Genomic DNA, 24,013 nt, shown 5'->3' with positions numbered 1-24,013 from the left:
TCATACGAAGAATATTTTTTTGGCCTTGTATAACAGCGCATATAGAAGACTTTGTGAAGAATTGTGACCGTTGTTTGAGGAGGAAGTCTGCAACAAACACACGTGCACCATTAGTAAGTGTGAACACGACCTTCCCCATAGAACTTGTTTGCTTTGATTTTTTGACAATGATATGTGAGAATATTTGAATTACAATTTTGATCATGTTTATTCTTATTGTTCATAAACATACCACCCAGTAATTGGTTATTTTGTGTGGACACTTTTTGTAGAAGGGGAGGAAGATGGCATGAAATTTATTTTTGGTATGTTGTACTAACTAATTGTGGCATTTTTATTTTTTGTTTGTTTAGGGTTTTGGGATATAGTATTCATTAATTTTTGGTTTAAGTGACATGAGTGTAATTGAGATTTAATTGCCAGGAAATATTGGTTGTTATTTGATTTTTTTATTGTTTAAATTTTTTAAAATTATTTTTGTGACGATTAGACAATAACGGGACGTCATTTCAGGAGGCAGGGAAAAGTGTAACAAAGTCCAAGTTTCATAATTATTACACTTTATTTTTAAGTGAGTTTGATGTAATGTAAGGGAGAAAACAAGCAAATCAGCTTTGATGTTATTGACAGAGTTGTCTTTCTTAGTAATTTTAAAATATAATTGCTGTGTGGTCATCTGTGACTATAATCTCTAAATTGACATTTTTGGTGGGAACACTGGATCATTCTGTTCTTTGTTTTCAAGGCAAACACATCATATTTTACTTCTGTAATTGTTGGAATTGGCGGGAAAAGATATTGAAGGTTAGTCAAATAGTTATACTTCTAGAACCTAGTATTTCTAGAATATTATTTAATAAGAAGTGTAATTGTTATAATTACATTTGAGCAGTTGTATCTAAGTATTTAGTAAGTTGAAAATGTGATAGTTATAATATTTTTAAAGGGTCAAGATAGTGAATCAACCTTATATGTTAATATTATAGGTAATATTAATAGATCCACTTATTTTAGATTTGCGGCACCGGTTGAAAGTATGTGTCAGGGAGAATATAAAGACAGTTTGGCCTACAGCTGGTGAGTTAGATTATATGTTATGCGATGTGGAATGTGTTTGCACCTGTTTTGTATATGATGTTTGTATTGTTTTAATTTGATTATATTATGTAATAATATGGCCGCTAGAAAATAGTATTAATTATGAAGAATATTGATTCTCAAAGTATTATAGAAAATATACTGACTTAATTGTTAACTTTTGAGTAATATGCTTAAGTTGGTTTTAATGTACTTTCAGAGCTGTGGATTTATAATATATGTAATAAAAGCCCCTAAAGACTTCCGACGTGTTATCCAACTACACTGAACCCTAACTGCTGAGTTAGACCGTTATTATAGTTGTGGCCATAAGAAACCACCCTATTACATTAGCTTTGTTCAATTTAACACATTTAAATCGCTTTAAAATATTGAATGGTAATGGAAAATGTTCGGTATAATATAAATGATATAACACACCACTTAGGGTCATATGACATTGTAAGGACCGGTCAGTCAGCCCCCGAAGGTGAATGGACCTCGGCTAGCGCCATGGTCCATTTACACTTTCGGTGGCTGACTGGCGTGCTTTTATCTCAGATTGTAACTGGAATTCATATATATATATATATATATATATATATATATATATATATATATATATATATATATATATATATATATATATAATTTATCCATTTACACTTTCGGTGGCTGACTGGCCGGTCCTTATAATGTCTTATGGCCCGAAGTGGTGTGTAATATTTCTTAAATAATGACTCCATAGGTCTCGCAGTAGATACAGGTATAACAGCTATATTCGTTTCCAGTGATCCTAATCTCGATTGTTTCAAGCAACTCTCAAAATAATATGGTTTATCAAAACTATTTTAAACTGCCACTCACTTTATTGAACATTATCACTTATTGATGTATTTTAGTATCATCTCCTGACATAATTTCGTTCTCTGGAGTAGGCGAACCTTTCTTAGACATTTGTGTCGCTACCATTGTCCTATTAACTGCTTTCTGAAATACGAAAATATAACCAATCCTGCCTTTAAGAGGTTAATTTGAAAATACCCAGAAGGTTATGAACGCCTGCGTGCTTTTATCTCAGATTGTAACTGGAATTCATATATATATATAGACACTAGAAATGCCATATACTGACAAGTTACTTATCAACAACAAAAAAGGTAGTGTTCAACATTTTAAGGCATAAACGAACGAATGAATGAACGAACGAACGGGTGGACGGACGGACGGATGGTGGATAAATGAATGCGTATTTGTGCCTTTATTATGCCTGGACTGCCGTCGTACAGTAAATGCATCCCTGTGGTATGTTTGGTTTCTTGATATGTAGCTAAATATTTATTTAATATTATATGTTTAAAGGTACTTAAAGCAAGACAAAATAGTTATGACAAAAATGCGGGAAACGAAATGACGCCGCGTGCGTCTTGGCACGATTCAGCACGGGCGGCTATGACGTAAAGGACGATAAACAGCGTATATACAGTAACGGTTTCCTTGGTAATTGTGGCGTCCATATGATATTCGCAACTTAAATGACCCAACCTAAATAGGCCCTTGGCACTCAACGTAGGAAAGAAAAATAGACCCGAAATAGACCCTTGGCACAAAGATGGGAAACAAAAGCGAGAAATTAGGGGGTTGAAAAGTGTTCGTTTTTGAGTGGGTTGAAAAGTCGAAATGGCAAATGGGTTGGAAGTCTTTGATTTCACAAATGACCAAGGGGTTGAAAAGTCTTTGGGTTGAAAAGTCTGACAGCCCATCTTACGTTCCAAATATTTCAAAATTATTCACAAGTTTTTCTGAACACGTCATGACGTCACGGCATTATTTATTTCCCGCGTTTTTATACACTAACTCGAACCTTATTGGAAGTCCTTTAAAAATGATATAAATTTAATCTTAATATCGAAACTACTAAGTTGTAAATATTTTAAAGTGGTACCTTTCTTTCTTTTTTTGATTACCTGTATAATGATTAATGATTAATGTTCCACATTCAGTGTGATCGCTATGTTAATTTCTCGATGAACCGTATAGTGTCAAGTAAAACAAACTTAAAATAACCACAAATGATAAAGATATGGGAGCTACAAAGAGCATGAAGGCAATTGCATTTATAAATGGCTTGTGTCTTAAACAACCAATGCAACATTTTTGACAAGCCAAAGTCTTGAAGAGTTCAACTTTAATCAAAATGAATATATCTTCTAGTTTACACTGTTTCATCAAACCTTATCTTATTTTCAGTCATAAAGGCATGGTACTTAATCGAAAATGACACATAGAGTACATGTATATTCCTCTTTTAAATAATTTCTTTTATAACTGGTGAAGCCGTCGTCTCCGACTTAAAAGATACGCTTTCCTTGAGCATTTCGATTACGTTATAGTTTTTGCACTTAACCTTTCCTTTACGATCGAATTTATGTTGTTCTGCAATATAGTTGACATTAGATCCATTATTCAAGGCGCCTTCAACTATTCGCCCCATCGATGGCATATTTTCATTTCTATTCTGATTATGAGAAATTGGAACAAGTTCGTGTCCTTGGTATTGTGGTTTGACAGTCTGACAACCTTTCTCCTCTTGGTCATGTCGATGATGATTAAGATGGCAGCAGTTGTTACAAAACGAATTCTGCTTGAAATGGAAACCTTCGCAAAGCCTGAAATATTAAGGGTTTTTTTCAATTTGTTCATCGTATTTTGTGTTTGCCGAAAGTTAAGTGAGGGAAACGTTGGATGTAAAACAAAATGGCGTTTTTCGAAATGATTTTGGTGTTTTGGGAGGATATTTTGTCCTGGTAAGTAAGTTTTATCACTTTTCTCGCAATATAAATACGCCTAACCGGAGGCCACACGTGTAAGATTCTCTCATTTTTTAACCTGTGTTTCTAGAAGCCTAAACAAGAAAAAGTTATTGAATGTATAAGCTGCACGATAGCTTGTTTACAAAGTGAAAATAGAAAATCGCGTGACTTAAAACCGTTTTTTATGTTTAAACACCTTTTATGTCTTGCGAGGAAGTTTTATGCAGTTGTTGTTTTTTATGCAGAATCAGAAAAGCGTGCGTTTATAAAGTGTAATTATGACCCAAGCTGTAAGACATGTTAATATTCATAACAAAAGGCATTTTGTTACTAATTGAGAACGTACCGCGAATTTGCTATGCAAAATTACCTACCAGAAACACTTACTCTAGCAATTCATATTTGTGCTCATTAAATCATTAGTCTTCATATGTTAAGTATAAAGTATAGTCTATTATATCAATGTAAGAACTCTTGATGTAACACGAACGTCTGGCAGTACGGCAAACAAAATGAATTAAAACATAGTCAGTCTGATACTATTTTACAACCAAAATGACGCATCCAACATTTCCATCATTTAAGTTTCGGCAAACACAAAGCACGTTGGACTCCCTGGTTATAAGCTGCAGTGAAATTACAGTGGCTGAAGTCGATACTTAACGCGTAATCAACGTGACAGTGCAATTGTTTATAATTGTCTCAAGCAGTAGTATGCTTTGTTAACATTTGTAACTATGTGTTACCATTTATGTTTATGTATACAATGATAGTCTGTTTTAATGTTAGAAATTGATCAATTGAATATCATTTGTTCCAACATATACTAGTATATAAAAAGCAAACTATTGGTTATTGTATTGTATACTATTATAGTTTGATAGATATGTGATTTACTGTTCCAGTTCATCGTTAAACATAGATTGATTATAATATTGATTTAATATTTCACACTACATTGTATAATTGTTATTGTAATATATATAATATGTATATGAAACACAAAAAAAACTGTATAGTTTACGTGTAATGAATTCTGTTCTGTTCTGTTTAAATGTACGGTTTGGGTTCTTAAACAAACCTTTGCTCTATCTGTCACTAATTGAAAAATAGTCTTACTCCGTCATTTATTCAAAGAGATAGCTAACACTTGCCTCGCTTGCCGGGCCAGAGTCACAGATAAGATGCGTTTTGGCGTATATACGAAATTAAAATCATGATTGCGCAATTAACTTAAAAATAGTCAAGACACAAAAAAAGAAATACGTTAATTAAACTGACCCGTAATTAATAAAACATAGAAATTGAATGCTCAATTCGTCTAACTCGCTTGAACTCTGTTCGGTAGACTTGTATATCCACAGCTAAAAAAAACGATAATTGTTTCAGTAATTTGCCGATTATTTTCCAAATTAAATAGAAAATAAACGGATACTACGGCGTGTGAGTATAGACGCGTTTTGTTGATGCCGAGTTAGTGGCTGAATCGTCTAGAGATAACAAACTTGATGGTCAATCCTGGGGCCGAAGGTTCCGGGAGAGACGTTAAATGGGGGTCCAGTGGCACAGTGCTATACGTTAAAAAGGGTAGCTCTAACCAGTGTTACATTTCGTCTATGCCCTATGCTTCAAAAAGCTATGTGGCCTACAATCTTATCGGAGCACTCACCGAATGGGCATTGCCCGGTCGCAAGAATGGAAACGTTTACACACACACGCGCGCGCAATCAAACGCGTTGATGGACTATTTGAATCCAACATTATATGTTGGGAACATTAATAAATTAATTCTTGTTTCCTATTTAATCAATAAAGACAAATAATCATAGTTGATTCCCAATTTAAATCAAAATTATGGTGTAATAGAAACTTGAAATACTCATTGATCATATGAGAATTTAGTGTCGAGTAATGCTTTCTCTACTTAAGATTCCACATAAAATGGTCCAGATAATACATTATTATCAGTTAAACGCACTATCAAGTTTTCGAGAATGTTTTAAAATGACCTTGATTTGTCTGTTGATCCATTAGAACGTGCCGTATAAAAACGGCAAAGACTATCGCAATTGAACATTTAACGATTATGGAATTGGTACTAAGGCCTTCATTTTTAGATAAGAAAAAAATCACCACCATGCCAATGACACTTATGTCATAATTTATTTAACCAACATAAAATATTAATAACGAATACCCGAAATATAAAATACTTATGTTGAGACACATCAGCTTTGTTACACGATCAATGTTAAAATAAAAGTACCTTACTTCAATAAAAGTACACGGCAATTAAGATTTTCATGTGCATACTTCAATCTACGAATGATGAATACTGTCCCAGCTATGGCTAGACACCCAGCAAGGCTTCCAATGACGACACCAGCAGTTTCACCAACAGATAAGCCTTCATCCTTGGAACTCTTATCTAAAATTTGAAATGTGGGCATGGTCACAATGAGAATTGTTCATATTCTATCAAATGGAATATCATCATCATCATCATCATCATCATCATCATCATCATCATCATCATCATCATCATCATCATCATCATCATCATCATCATCATCATCATCATCATCATCATCATCATCATCATTCATCGTCATCGTCATCATCGTCATCGTCGTCGTCGTCAAGATAATCAATCCCATCAACCTACCTCTTTCAAGAGAATCACCCCCCATTAACCTACTTCTTTCAAGATAATCACTTCCATAAACCTACCTCTTTCAAAATAATCACTCCCATAAACCAACTTCTTTCAAGATAATCACTCCCATAAACCTACTTCTTTCAAAATAATCACTCCCATAAACCTACCTCTTTCATGATAATCCGCCCATATACGTGAATCTTTAAAGATAAATACTCACGTGGACTTACTTCTTTAACGATAACCAATCCCATAAACCTACCACTTTCAAGATAATCACTCCCATAAACCTACTTCTTTCAAGATAATGACTCCGTGTACCTACTTCTTTCAATATAATCCATCCCATAAACCTACTTCTTTCAAGATTATTACTCCAAAATACCTCCTCTTTCAAGATAATCACTCCCATAAACCTACTTCTTTGAAAATAATTACTCCAGTAATCTTACTTCTTTCAAGATAATCACTCCCATAGACCTACTTCTTTCAAGATAATCACTTACATTAACCTTCTTTTTTCAAGATAATCACTCCCTCAAACTTACTTCTTTAACAATAATCACTTCAATAAACCTACTTCTTTCAAGATAATTACTTTCATAAACCTATTTCTTTCAACATAATCACTCCCGTAAACCTACTACCTTCATGATAATCAATCCCATAAACCTACCTCTTTCAAGAGAATTAACCCCATTAACCTACTTCTTTCAAGATAATCAAATCCATAAACCTACTTCTTTTAAGATAATCAATCCCATAAACCTAATACTTTCATGATAATCAATCCCATAAACCTACCTCTTTCAAGATAATCACCCCCATTAACCTTCATCTTTCAAGATAATCTATCCCATAAACCTACTTCTTTCAAGATAATCACTCCCATAAACGTACTACTTTCAAGATAACCAATCCCATAAACCTACCTCTTTCAAGATAATCACTCCCATAAACCTACCTCTTTCAAGAGAATCACCCCCATAAACCTACTTCTTTCAAGATAATCACTCCCATAAACCTACCTCTTTCAAGATAATCACTCCCATAAACCTACCTCTTTCAAGAGAATCACCCCCATATACTTACTTCTTTCAAGATAATCACCCCCATAAACCTACCTCTTTCAAGAGAATCACCCCCATATACTTACTTCTTTCAAGATAATCACCCCCATAAACCTACCTCTTTCAAGAGGATCACCCCATATACTTACTTCTTTCAAGATTACCAATCCCATAATACTACCTCTTTCAAGAGAATCACCCCCATATACTTACTTCTTTCAAGATAATCACCCCCATAAACCTACCTCTTTCAAGAGAATCACCCCCATATACTTACTTCTTTCAAGATAATCACCCCCATAAACCTACCTCTTTCAAGAGAATCACCCCCATATACTTACTTCTTTCAAGATAATCACCCCCATAAACCTACCTCTTTCAAGAGAATCACCCCCATATACTTACTTCTTTCAAGATAACCAATCCCATAATCCTACCTCTTTCAAGAGAATCACCCCCATTAACCTACTTCTTTCAAGATAATCAATCCCATAAATCTACTTTCTAAACAATAATTACTTCCTTAAACCTACTTCTTTCAAGATAATCACTTCCATAAACCTGCTTCTTTCAAGATAATCACTTCCATAAACCTACTTCTTTCAAGATAATCACTTCCATAAACCTACTTCTTTCAAGATAATCACTTCCATAAACCTACTTCTTTCAAGATAATTACTCGTTTAAACATACTTCTTCAATGATAATCACTTCCATAAACCTTTTTTTCAAGATAATCACTCCCATAAACCTACTTCTTTCAAGATAATCCCTCCCATATGCGTGAATCTTTTAAGGATAAATACTCACGTGGGCCTACTTTTTTAACTATAACCAATCCCATAATCCTACCTCTTTCAAGATAATCACTCCCATAAACCTACTTCTTTCAAGATAATCACTCCCATACACCTACTTCTGTAAAGATAATCACTCCCTTTAACCTACCTCTTTCAAGATAATCACTCCCTTAAACCTACCTTGGTAAATACAAGCATACTCATAGACACACTTTTATGAAGATTATCGTTCTGATTTGGGCAGATAAAGAAACACATTCAGTTGTGTCATAAGATTAACTATGACTTAAAAACAAAGTGTTTGAGCCGGAATGACCAATTTTCAAACTTGAAATAGACTTCATAAAGACCATCAATTTCACTATCATTCATAAAGATCAAAAGATGAAACTGTAGCAGCTGTAGTCTACAAAGGCAATTATGCTTATTTATAACGATTGCCTTAATTGTCCCCCAAGGGTCATAAGCAAACATGACAGAGATTTTAAACATCCATCGCTTCAGAAATATCAATATTATAAAGTTCACAAGCTCATTGCGGACGGATGACGGACAGCCAAGGACCCTTATAGCTGATCATGAATATGTGTAATGAAAACGCATTGAGTGTTAACAGGCTGTAAGCTTAACAAGCGCGATTTTACTTTTACAGTTGTCTGTCATAACCTAGGAATATGTAATGTAAATTGATGAATATCTAATACAACTACATCAAGTTTCAAAACAGTAACTGATATACTTATATGAAATAGGATATATGATCATGGATATATGATTAATTAAATAAATTCTGATATTGGCTGTGGACGTTTTGACCATTTGCGGTAGGTGAAGTTGGACAGGGTCTTTTAGTCAATATATATCATTTTCGGCGTTATTATCTATAATTATCTATTCCCTTTGGTTCCTCACCAAGATTTATTAAAGATTCTTCTGCTTGCTTTCAAATTATTAATAGCGTTGCAAACTTTTGAACATATTTAAATTAAGTGGTCTTTTAATTTGCACTGTTCAAAAACGCAAGCAGATAAACTTTCCATTAAGTTACCACGACGCATTATCTTTTTAACATTTCATGTCAAAAAGATTTTCTGGCGATACCTGATTTCTATTTGTGGTACATGGGGCCTTCACCCTAAAAATGTGGTACCATCTACTATCAAATCAGTCCAAACGCAAACAATACTTATGTACCCAAATCGCACAACTTCGTTTACAGGTAATGTAGAGGTTTGAGTCGAGCATAGATGGCTTTGCACAAGTTCTTGCTATGTTTCTGCCGATATCTTAGTGGGTTCACACTGCTTCGTTTGAATCGCACTGTGAACGTTTGAACTAGCGGTTGGAAAGTCTAAGAAATGAGCCCAAACGGGATTTTGTTACAGTCACGCAAGAACATTTAACATCCGGCACACTTCAACTTTAATAAATGTTTCCTAGCGCTTGACAGTGTGTGTTAGCGCTTGGCAATATTTGAAAGCGTTGTATGTATGCAGACGAAGCGTATGTGCAGCGGTAGCCGACTTTTTCAACTAAGAGGTACGAAAATTCAGCGTCTTTAAGAAGTGGTCATATCCGCTATCCAAACGCTGGTAAACATCGTTGTATGTGCACAACATTGTTGAATGACGCACTTTAACTAGTGTATGACTACGTTTAGATACATATTATATAAGTAATATTTAAAGATGTGTGGGCACTTACCTGACCCTCCACTAGTGACATTTTCGCTTGCCTCTATGAATAATAAACAGCATACCACTACAGACACTCTTCCAAAAAAATGATATTCATCCATTGTAACGCCCCAAGCACGTCGTCAACAGTTACTGAATAAAGTTTGTAATATTAAATAGTAGAAACATTAAACTTCGTGGATGTTAAGAGCTGATAAAAAACCATGTATATTTTTCAAGTAGATCGTACAAAAAATGTGTTATCTCTTTTGAGGTGTTCCATCCATTAAGTGTTTTAGTTAAAGACAAAAAACTTAAAATTGTGTTACAAACATGTATTAATATCAATGCAATTTGAAAAGGCCACATTCACACAAAATATTTTAATCCAACTGCTGTTATCTTTCAATTGTATAATGTGCTTAATATTTAATTCATGTTTATATGCTATCCCTTTGTTCAGTGCTTTTTTTAATATGAAATGTGCTATGTTTATATGTTACCGTCGTATGAAATATGCTTGTTTATTGTTTTCGTGTAGATGTGGGGTGGGTGTTTGTTGTTGTTGTTTTTTTGTGTTTTTTTTGTTGTTGTTGTTGTTGTTTGTTGTTGTTGTTTGTTTTTGTTTCTTTTGTGTTGTTGTTTTTTTTTTGGGGGGGGGGGCTTTATGTAAATAAATCAGACAAAAATCGTATGGTAGCATCATAGTATCGAATGTGAAATGTTGCTGAAAGTTCGTTGTGTGTACGGAAAAAATATGTCCTATATGTACTCTCCTCTAGTGGAGATCAAATAGGAAATTAGCAAACAAGGTAATAATGACTTAAAGAAAAATATAGATCCAGTAAGCATTCCCGCTATGCTCGATACTTGAGAGGCTCGGAGTGTTCTGGCCGTCAATTGGATATCGAGCCAACGCGTTTCGACTGTATTCGATTTGCCACATTCGATTTGAAGTGTAATTATAACAGGGAAGAGGATGACAAATATGATGTAGCAAATCAGCATTAAAATGAAATATAATGGAGGTTTATCATCGTTTTCGTGTTTTGGCATCCGCCCGTGTAAATTCGCCCCATATCTCACAGCCTGCCTATCTATATGACGTTCATTATCTATGTACCTTCTTAGTTGTTTATTCGTCCAGCATTTGGAACATCATTTGGAGCAAAAGGTCGTTTGATTTCGGATATTGTTCCGGAATATACAGCTTACAAGCAAAATATTAATTTAAGATTTTCTTCAAAACGTTTCCTTAAATACATGCTTAAATCCTAGGTCACCAATTCGTTGTTATGTATGTTTGTTATTCATATCGGAAAAAGCTCAATGAATTAACATTTTTTGCTATCTTATACTTGACTTTAAACACAGATTCTTGTATCTTGATAGGAACGGATATAATCATTCACCAGCTGTGATACAATCTATACTGTGTTTCACAAAAATGATTAAAACATTCTATGTTTCTTCTTTTCAATTTATGGAATACGGTTTAATGTCATCGCGACAGCCGTGTTGTCCAATTGTTTTTCCTTCGTAACGAAATGACGCCGCATTTGTAGCACTCACACGTGTTCTTAGCTATGCGAAATGACAATAGGGTCTTAAAGATGAATATATTTTATGCAAACATTGAATAATATAGAAATTAATTTTTAATTGAAATAAAAACGCTGATAAGATTATTGTTTGATAGTCAAAGTACATCATCATAGTAATTGCGCTTCAATAGTTTTATTCTGCGGTCTTTTAGCCAACAATCAGGGGGTGAAGAAAGATTTCAAACTATCAAAATAGTTCGTAGTTCCCAATTAGGACAGTAGATATACTGTATTTAACATCATTTATCTGTAACATTTATTTTCAATATTTAGGGTAGTTTGATTTTATTCCTCTACGACATGAGACTGGACGTTAGCCTATAGAAGTACGTTGTTGCCCTTTTTTGTAAACAAAGAAATTGAACATGAAAGTAATATATTATTCTCTTGTACTTTACACAACGATAGCATCTATGTAAAAGTTATGCTTCTAATCCCAAAGTCATGAATCATGCTGGAAATGACAAACGAGATTAATTCTTTACAAATAGTTCCTTAACAATTTTTATTTAATCCGCAAAGGAGACAATCAGTGTTGTATAAGTACACTGAAGTCTAAAGGTGAAACATACATTGGTGTATATCTTTTAACAAATTATGAATACTTTATATAATGGTAGTTTATGTCCGCTATTGTTTATTACCAATCTGACTGGCATTGAAACTTGATATATTAGATCATTTAGTGCACCTTTGAAATTGCTTTCCGGTTTAATATAAATTAGTTTTTATCTCTTGATTTAAGTATAATTTTTATAGTCTTTTTATATTTGCCTTCTGAGGGCATTTCTCAAGCATGCAACATTTATGTTGGGGTGCGACAAGGGGACAACTATTCTCCGTTCCTCTTTTTATTTTTCTCAAACGACATTGAGTCATATCCAAATGATCATAGCATACACGCTATCAATAAAGATAGTACAATATGCGTGCTAAGAGTATATGTTTAACTTTTTATATTTTATATGTATATGACACAGTTATATTTAGTGAAAGTGCTGAAAATATTTATTTTTAATGCATAACAAGCTTACAAAATATACTGTGACACGTGGAAATTACAAATGATAATAAAGACAAACAGTTATGAAGATGAACACAAAACTATTCCTTATGCTCATCAAATTTAGAACAAGAAATCATAGAATGCCTATTGAAATAGGCAATTGGCGTAGAATACCACTAAACGAACGACTATGTACTCACTGCAATAACAAACTAGGAGACGAATCTCATTATTTGAATGTCAATACTTAGACGATGAAAGAAAACAGTTTCTAAAACCTTACTTTTATAGACACCCCAATACATTTAAATTAGAAAAACTAATGAATACAGGCAGTAAGCAAACACGGATAAATCTATATAGATTTGTTAATATTATTCTTTCAAAAATTAAGTAACTATATGCAATATAGTGAATTGATAGTTATATATAGTGAAGTGCTTGTTAATTTCCATTCATTATTTTGAGTTTTTGAATGTATGTATTACATATGTAAATATAATTATGTACTGCAGTTATATGTTAATCATTGTCGATTTGCAGATTTTTCACAAACATATATGTATGACATGTGCTGTAGTTTAAATTATTATAATTATGTAAAACATTAATATTGTCACATTGTCGTAATACTATGTTAGTAAGAAACAAACTGTGATGTATTATTAACATGTCTCATGTCAGAAAAACAAAATATTGAATTAAAAACCCTTTGACTTCCTATCATTTTATTTCGGGTAGGTTTTCTCATATATTAAGGGGTTTTCGTATGACTTTCTCTTCTTTTACAGTATTTCGATCGCCAAATTTGATTAAATATATCATTTTTCAAAACGCATGTTCAAATTAGGCACCCAATTGCTAGATAATCTTTTTCTTATGTACAAGTGATTCAAAGGTAATATTTCTACTATTGATACAACCTTATTCATTGTGAATTGCCTATAATGTTTTCTGAATTCATGTGAATGACTCTCCGATACTCGTATTGGGTATCATATGAATTGTAGTTAGAAATTTACAATGTATTTGCCGCCATGTATATATGTTTTGTATATGACCTCATTTGCAATGTCTATGGTATGAGTGAATAAACGGTGTTTGACTTTGACTTTTATGCTCATTTGTTTAAAAATGACGTGTGAAAACCCCTTGTCACGAAAATGTCAAAGCTGTTTTTTTTCAATAATTGCTATTCTTGCATATGGTACAGTCAATGTATTATTACTAGTAAATAGTTATTAAAATCAATCCACTGAAAGATTAGCGACTGATTAATTGAACAATGGCACTCTGAAATTGAAAGAGCGACATCATCTTATCTCTACAAAATTGTATACGTAAGTTTCACACAGAGTAGTTATGTAAAATTCCTGTCCATACATTTATATTTTTGTCTCTTATAAAGCAGAAATCAAAGATTACCTATCGTAATAGGTAGATGGAATAACACCCCTCATCGGTGAAAGAAAATGCATTCGATCCGTCGACATTGATGATGACTTTATTTATGTGCTTACATGTAATGCATTTGCAAATGATAGACTTAAATAAGTTAATATATATATAACTACGACAGACCTAATACTAAAAGCGAGAACTTTTTAATAGCGAAAACAAGGAACATATTCACAAAGTAAGAATATTTTGTCATCAACTAATAAAATATGTTTCAAATTACATTGGTAATTGACACAATTTTAGTATCAATGTTAAGATTATGTTAAAAATACCCTATGTTATGTTCATTGTATTGTTGTATTGTTAAACACTCAAAACATACAACAAAGCACCAATATTCACTTGCGTTTTGTTTTCGGAAAGTTATTAAAACAGATGCAATGGGATTGCATATTCGTTATCATCGGCAGATCTTTATTTTGTACATTTTATGTTTATTCGTTATAACCGGGATATCTTTATTATGCCATCAATATGCGTATTTTATGAACGTAATAAAGAGATAGTATAGTTAAATGACACCTACATTGTATAATTTGTCAAACGTACCATTTAGTGGCATTATGTTTAGGTTTGTTTGATAAAAAGATAACGAACAGGCCGTAATTTATCGAAATATCAAGCTAAAATACTATGCAAGTTGAGCATTATTCTCTCTTTTTTCTCATTTATTTTGAACATAAATATTATAGATATTATAATAACTGAATAACAAATAATAGAAATCACAGTTGTTTCATATTTTCAAAAGATAAAAAATACTCACACACGCGCACATACTCATACACGCACACACGCTCGCAGATACACATATACACACACCCACACGTCCCCTTTACTTATTTATGCTTTTACTATATATGTTTTTGTTAAAAAGAAAAGAAAATTTCTATACTATTAATATGTGTTTTGGTTCTGTATGCGTACAATCGATATTGTTATTATTTTGAAGTCGTATTTTTAATGCATTCCATTTGAGAGTGTGGGGATCATATATGTCGTTTTGTAGTGCAATATATCCTTCAATTGTTTGTTTTGGAGTTAAGTATTGTAAGTATGGTACAAAAATCACATCGTTTCGAAAATTCCTGTCCATACATTTATATTTTTGTCTCTTATAAAGCAGAAATCAAAGATTACCTATCGTAATAGGTAGATGGAATAACACCCCTCATCGGTGAAAGAAAATGCATTCGATCCGTCGACATTGATGATGACTTTATTTATGTGCTTACATGTAATGCATTTGCAAATGATAGACTTAAATAAGTTAATATATATAACTACGACAGACCTAATACTAAAAGCGAGAACTTTTTAATAGCGAAAACAAGGAACATATTCACAAAGTAAGAATATTTTGTCATCAACTAATAAAATATGTTTCAAATTACATTGGTAATTGACACAATTTTAGTATCAATGTTAAGATTATGTTAAAAATACCCTATTTTATGTTCATTGTATTGTTGTACTTTAGTGCGTTTCTTTTCAAGTCTGGCAAAATATTTCATCTAGTTTTTGTTTTTTTAGTTATGATAGTTTCGGATATTTGATCAATTTCACCTTTGTTTTTCTTATTGAGTTTTGTTTCTTGTGTTTGTATTTCATTTTATAGTTTTTTGGGGTTTTTTTTCATTATTTTTAATCTTTTTAAGGTTAGTTGTAAACTTTATTGTTTCATTCCGTATTGAACCCGTTAACAGTTCCCATAGGGTATCTGCACTGCATTCTGTGTTATTACTAACCGTTTCTTTTGCAAGTAGCAATGCTGTCTTGATGAATTGGATCTAATAAGATGAAGTTATTTATTTTGAAATACCCCGGGCATTTTTTATCTTCGACCTGTTTAAACTAATTGATACCAGTAAGTGGTCCTTTTTATAGCCGGGCTTTATAGTCGTTTCTTCTAAAATGTTTATTAAATCATTGAAAACTAAGAAGTAGTCAAGTCTTCAGTGGATGTTAGGCTGGTGCTCGATTGCTCGAAAGTATTTTGTATTTTTTCTCGATGTTTTAGTCTCCAGGTTTCGCTTAAATTTGAGGAGCTTAACATTTCAAATATTTTCGCTCTGCATTTTTTATGAGTTCCAGTTTTGCCATATTTCTTGTCTAGGTTTTCGTTTAAAACTGTATTAAAGTCCCCCTATTATAAATTATTCTCTGTTCGAGCACACTGGACAGGTCTTTCTTGTAAATTTGGCCGTCATAGAAAATTCCGTTCGGCACGCCCTTAACCAGATGAGTTACTCACAAGAATGCGACACTTCTTATCTCTTATATTTTGTATAAAATAAATTATGGCTTCCGAAAAAGTATTTAACATAATGAATATAAATAATCTAATCTCTTCATTTGCGGTCGTATTTTTCATCAATACGACACACATGCTGATACTCTTTTAGACAAAGAGCTGTCATAGTATGTGACGAATGCCCCCGAATGTGACATTGACTTTTGAACTATGTCAGTACATAAAAAGAGAAGAAAATAGCAATGAAATGTCAATTATGTTTAAACGATATGGCTGGTGCATTTGCAAGACCCTATAGCATTATGTTTGACCAACATGGTTGGTGCTATTGCAATACCACATGACATTATGTCCAACCAACATGCTTTAACAAATTGCATTATGTCTAACCAATATGGCTGGTGGCCTTTCAAGACCACATGACATTATATCTAACCAATAAAGCTGGTGCATTTGCAAGACCCCATTGCATTGTGTCTAACCAACATGGCTGATGCATTTGCAAGACCACATGGCATTTTGTTTGAGCCATAGGATCGAAACTCATCTATGCTTGACAACAATACAGCGTGGGTGTTGCAAATGTATCATTGCCTTCACGTGTCAAATACATACGGCAAGTTACTTTAAAAGTGCCTCTGAAGATATAAATACCACCAATATTTGACAATCTACACTCTTATGTCCTGATATGCAAGATTCCATAGTAAACACACATCTGAGGTAGTGTCACGGATCTTGCATGCAACACGCGTCGTGATATGTCGAAAACATGCGGCAAATTATTTCAAAATATGTCCATACAAGAGAAAGTTACAGCCAGTGCACAACTAACTATACTCTATGTCCTTTAATATATACAGCACTCCATATTAAACAAACGCTAAGTGTGACCTTGGCTTTTTAGGTCAGGACACTGGTCGTGCACGCAACAAAAAATGTTTTTTTGAGATATGTCCATACATGAGAAAGTTACATCCCGGACACAACCATCTATATTTTTGTCCCTATATGCAGCATTCCATAGTATTCAAACACATAGGTGTTTAATACCTTAAATGTAGGAAAGGTAAAGTAGGAAATAAGTTACAGGACAAAGTTACACGTCCGGACACGTCGACGGCAGACGGTGCGATTTCAATATGCCCACCTTCGGGGCATAATAACATGTGATGGTAAAGCTAAGTTTGTTTGTTTTTTTTCCATATGTTAAATCAAGTCTGAGTATGCATATAATATGACTAATTGTGAAGTATGGGCAAGATCATAGATTTGATTTATAGAACGAACTTTATCTTTAACATAGACTTTGTTACTTTGATAATTTGACAGCAGAAAAATTTAAACAAACAAAACTCATTATTATTTTTTACCAACAACTTATTCTTATCTGTTAAACAGGATTGACTGACAGTTTGCTCAAATAAATTTTTGAAATGATATGCACTTGTTAGATATTCCTTCCCTCATGTCATATTATCACATGATAACCTAGCACAGTAACCGCATTTATCTAAAAATAGCATTCCACGAAAGCCGATACAAAGAAGTATAGTCTTGCTCTGTGTGCATATTTGTTTTTCAGTATTAAGGTCTCACATGATTACATAATCGCAAATATAGGTAATAGCCATGCATATTTAATTCAAATGTTAACATCTTTATAAGAAACTCACTTAAGTATTAAAAACAAATTGGAACGTTTTAATAACTCTTACAGTATCATTTTCTTTTAGGTATTATATATGACGAGATTTGCTATCGGGGGCACATTGACACCAGGGGCAAAAACATGCATATAAACATCAATACCAATGGGGGTAAATTTACTAAAAAAAATCATAGCTTTTTCATTTTCCTTTTTCATTTCCAAAACATATTGTTGGAATTTTTACTAAATTTCCATATAAACAAGTCCAAAAAACAAAGGACATAATTTGCCGAAATGGATCTAAGAACGAGGTAGCTAATCAGATTGCTTGTTATTAATAACTGAACAGAGAGTGAATGAAGTCGATGATGATTATCTTAAGTGGCATGTTGAATACCAACCCTAAGGGTTATATTTGTCTCATTGGCAATTAATGGGTATATAAACGCCATATTGGACATTTTACCACTATATCTCCCCTTACTTAAGTGTCAACAAAGCATTGATCTAAATAAATGCTTCACATATATTTTAAAAAACAAATCATCTTAACCAAACAAGTTAAAGTAATTACTGTTTACAACAGATTTGTAATAAAATCTAGAATAGGTCATTAAATCTAAAATCCATGGTAAACGTTAAGTTTAAGATACGACGTGTTCGAACTTTGCTATTTTAGTCAGAGATTTTGAAGTTGTGCATCAACTCCTCTGATATACATAGTCTATATAAAGTGTTGAGGTGTACACTATACTCTATTATTATACAAAGATTCTGGATTGCTTTAACAACTCTGTTTGTTTGTTCTTTAATCAACACCTAAATAAAGACTGAATATATTGTACAATGTTTTATCATCTTAGGGTTTTAAGGAATGAAGATTCAACACGCTATAGGACTATATATTTTAATACTTCTAAAATTACATGCTTGCTATGATGCGATCAGCAGAGAAGTGAACTCAATTATCATATTTGGAGGCGGTGCCAATATAGCAAGGCATGCTTGACAGGTTGACATTTAAATGATAATAAACAGTACATCCTCTCTCAACTCAGATTGAAATTCAAATGTATTATAAAATTATATTTGTTATTTCAAAAAGTAAATGTTTTATCAAACCTGTTTTAACATTATATGTATTGTAAATGTTTCCCTCTCGAAGTCATATTTATTTAAATGCTCTCCCCTCGTTATTTTTAGCTCTATTCGAAATACATGCCTTCTTTTGGTCTAAATATAAATATACATACTTGTGTAAGGAACCTTTTTAGTAAATATGATATTTGTTTTGAAAGTGATTAATTTACCTTCCAGCAAAGTCTTTATTTATAATATTTATTTAATTTTGGGTTTAACGGGTTATGATGAGTAACTTCATTAATATCTTCATTCTTGCGATTATTATTATTATTATTATTATTGTTATTAAATTTGCTTATTGAGTTTGAAGTGAATAACAATACTTAAAAGTAACTTTATGCAGTATACTGCTGTTTATAGTATACCGTTTATAGGTTAACATAACACGTTTGTTGTATTGTGTTTGTATTTATTTACTATTGACTTGTACATATTATTGTTACATGTTTATGTAACTACATGTTTAAATCCAAATAAAATACATTCTGATTCTTCATTCTGATTCTCCTAAATTAATTGTTCACATTTGATAAAGGTTGAATATATAAACATATATAAACATAAAACACACAGCGTTGCACGTGTGAACAACTTCAACATTATCGCAATTGTCAAGAGTTGATAGATATTAATGTCAAGCTAATCTGTGCGGCTTGAGAATCCAGGAGATAATGATTCAGTCAGTATCGTGTTTCACTTGTTTATGAATGAAATTCCATAATAATGAAAAAGTTATTTCCAATATTCTAAACTGGTGCTCAATAATTTAGTCTGGTCACTGGATTCAAAACAATACAGTTTTCATATTTACATTTTTAGGAATATAACAATGAAAATACAACAAACATTCATGTAAATATACACTAGTTTAGTAGTTTAACAATGCAATTATTTACACATAAACAGTGTACATACATCCTCCTAACTCTTCTCGAGTATTTGTATCAAAAGATGCCAGGCATGGGATGCCGCTTTTGCATTTAAATTCAACTTTGTTGTCCATGCTTGGAAAATATACATTTTCTCGTAACAACTGCTTTGACAATACCCCGATGTCCTTCGTGGACAATGTTCAGCAGTTTTCCTGTAGTGATCTCGGTAAAACCAGTTTTGAGTCATGAAGTAACACTTCACCATCTTCGAGATAGGCGACTGTAAGTGCGTTCTTCCACCGTGCAAAAGTCTCATTCACACTGTGTTGTGACTTTTTCCACGTCGAACGTTTAACATAAGACAACAACGTTTGTAGGTCGTCGTCCTTGCGTGCCCCACGAATAATTTCACTCAACTTCACTGTCTTTAGTAGAGCATGATGTGTTATGAATAACACATATTCATCGGCACGTTTTGACTGTTTGGTTGGCTTTGATTTAGCTGCATTTGAATGTCTACTCAAGTAGTCAGACATGTTTGACTCTCCTGGTCTGCATTTCACCTTGAAATCGTATGCTTGGAGCCTCATTTTCCATCGTTCAAGTCGTGGTGGTGGTTTTGACTTTGGATTTGCATAGATTTGTTCTATAACCTTTGCTTCACTTATAAAACTGAATGAGTGTCCACACAAGTAAATATGTCCTTGCTCTATGGCCCGTACAATTGCTAGATTTTCTCGATCGGTTTGCGAATACCGTGTTTCCACATCAGTTAGTATTTGCTCGCATGACATAAATATTTGTCATCCTGTAGCATTATTGCTGCTATTCCAACGGGACTTGCATCGACTTTGACTTCCGTTTCCAATTTTTAAGTAGGTCTACTTTTAGTCTTGCAACGCATCTTGCTGGTGCTGTCGCAAATCCCATGTAATGCCTTTCTTGACCAAACTTCGAAGTGGTTCAGTAATTGTGGAGTAGTTAGGAATAAACCGTGTTACGTAGTTTGTCAAGGCTAGAACAATGCTTATTTCGGATATTTTTGGTGAAGGAGCATTGTTGATGGTTTCACATGTTTTGGGTCAGTAGAAAGTCCATATTCGCCGAATATGTACTAGCAACACTGAAGCTTATGTTTGGAGAATACACATTTGTTTCTGTTCAAAGTCATGCATTTCTCCTGCAACCGTTTCAGTACGGCGTCCAACCGTTTTCCATGCTGGGCTTTTGTTTCAGCATAAACGATGATGTCATCGAAATATTACGTCCCCAAACAAGCCCTTCCATTGCTATACGCAACTTATATATTTTGAAATATTTCTGCTGCATTCCAGTTTATCCCAAACTGAGCCTTTTGTAATGTCGAATCCCATTGTGCGTCGTGAACGTGGTGACGTTGCGCGATTCTACAGACAATTCTAGATAGTATACTTGAAATAAATCAAACTTGGAAAAGAATTTCGCGCCATTCAGGTTAACAATCATGTCATCAATTCTTGGTTGATATGCCGTTGTCTCTATGGCTTGTCTGTCGCATATTAATGCAAATTCTTATTTTATTTGTCTTGGAGTTTGGCTGATGTGCGATAACTATCGGCGATACCCAATCTGTAAGACCGTCAACTCGTTGTATGATATCGAGGTCCTCCAGACCTTTCAATTCCTTCTCCACCTGCTTTCTTTGGTGAAAGGTATAGGTATGTGTGGTTGTGTAACTGGTTGTTCATTCGGATCAAGGTCTAGTCTATCTGCTTATCCTTGAAACGCCTCAGTCCAGTAATCTCAGATTTGTATTTTAGGCACAGATATGTTCCCAGTGTATTTTTTCTGTAATATATAGGACTATAGGACTATATAATACTTTTAAAATTACATGTTTACTATGATGCTAGCAGCAGAGAAGTTATCTCAAATATTTGTAGGCGGTTCCAATAGTGCTTGGCTTGCTTGACTTTTAATCATCAATACACATTACAAATGTATACTGGTATAGAATATAACAGCAGTAGATGCACTGCTTCAAAGAAATCTTTGTATTAGAAATTGAAAAAGCCCGAATTCAAAAGTACTCAAGTGTCTTAAATCACGATTCTACAAATGAACCCTAAAAAAACACTATAAATAATAAACAATGATGGCCGAAACTATTGAACACATCTAATATTGCTATAAAACCTGCTACCAAACATGAATAACAAATCCAATCACTCTGGCAGAATCATTTCTTGAGGTCACCCATTCGGTTCCTACGAGTAAACTCAGTTGGCATTTTTAAACGCATTCAGCTTTCCGACTCAATGTTATTTGTCCAATGCAAAGGTCATTTCCACAGAAGTTTTAGACAATACATACCGTGATTTAAAAGTATACATAGAATAAAACCGCGACCAATAGAATGCTTGAACCAACATTTTGTAGAGACAAGATAAAACTATGTGTGCCCCCTTGTTATAGACGTTTCTGAGGTCAACTATCGTATATCATATGCATCCTTTGTTCAACAGACAACGCAGTTTTACCAATTAACTGAACTCGAACGATTTCACGCGATCGATTTCCATGAAATAACCTTCCATGAAATCAGTTATGTAAAACCAAGTTTTTATACAAATATATTGCATTTACGAATTGATAAGTAATGGTAAGTGTTTATTTTTATTTATTTTTTTAAGCGATTTAGGGCGTTTATGTTGGTAATAAACTAGTTTTAGTTGTATATCGGTATCACGTACTGTGTTTTTGTTTGTGACAGTTTCAAATAAAATGAAAAACAGTTTTATCATTTTTTTACGAAAACCGAAACTGGTTTTGAAACTATCGAAACCCCCTACGAAGGCGGTTATGTCGGTTTGTTCCATCCAAAAACTAGCTCTATTTGAACATACGACATGACGGACAATTATCCAAAACTATTTCGTTTAAACAGGAATACGACCATCTGCGGTATCATTGTTTTGCAGAAATTTCGAAACCTAATTAGCTACATACAGAAGCTCCATCATATTGTTGAAGCTGTACAAAAAACACCTGCATTAATTTTCTTACTTCAAGCAAAGCTTACGAAACCTGTTTCCAAACCGCCGAAACCCTTTGAACCAAAACTTAAACTAGTTTTGTATTAACAAAAACGACCAGCGTCGGCAGGCAAGTCTATGCTAACTTTCTTAGCGTTCAGCGCGTAATGCCTGAAATCAAGTCCGTGCGCATGTGCGAGCTTCTAAATTACTCTATATGGAAATTCAGCTCTAAATGATCAAAAGTGATTTTGTCCGACGATCCCATTGGCGGAGGCATGAGCCAGAATTCCAAATATGAATCAGGGTCGGATATTTGTCTGGTCTCAACGAGGTGTATGTGAGACGAGGTACGCAGATCCTCAAGATTTGCCTTTAATTATACTCGGTCTTGCATAATAAAGCACCTGTTAAACAGGATTCAAGTAGAAAATGATAGAGTTGGGGTGATTTAGGTACATTTTTAATGGGAAGTGATCGTTCTTATGTTTTCGAAGAACCTAAATACATGCTTTAACAGATTCAAGAAGAATCGCTACAGCAGCACAGATGCATCTCTAGTCTTTATGCTACACGTCTCACAAAGTTGTTTCTCCACGAACAAGTTTGTGGCGTGTTTACATTACTCGCACTTCAAGAATGACAACTCTCACCGGAATAACGATTTCGCACATGCGAAGTGAAAATACTTGCCAAATCAGCTCATTGTCCTTTTTTGTGTGATAGGTCATTTGGAAAAGTGGCCTTACCACATTGTTGGTGATATTGATGGTATTTATTGACACATTGGATATTTTTTTTTCAAATGATGTGTTCACAGATGTAAAGATTATTTTCAAGATTTGCATACTCAAATTCTATATTCTTGATTTTTAAACCATGACTTACACTTATAAACTCGATTTTTTCCGAT

Source organism: Mya arenaria, chromosome 10, assembly GCF_026914265.1.
Source record: "Mya arenaria isolate MELC-2E11 chromosome 10, ASM2691426v1".
Taxonomy (NCBI): Eukaryota; Metazoa; Mollusca; class Bivalvia; order Myida; family Myidae; genus Mya; species Mya arenaria.
This window is presented reverse-complemented; position numbering follows the sequence as displayed.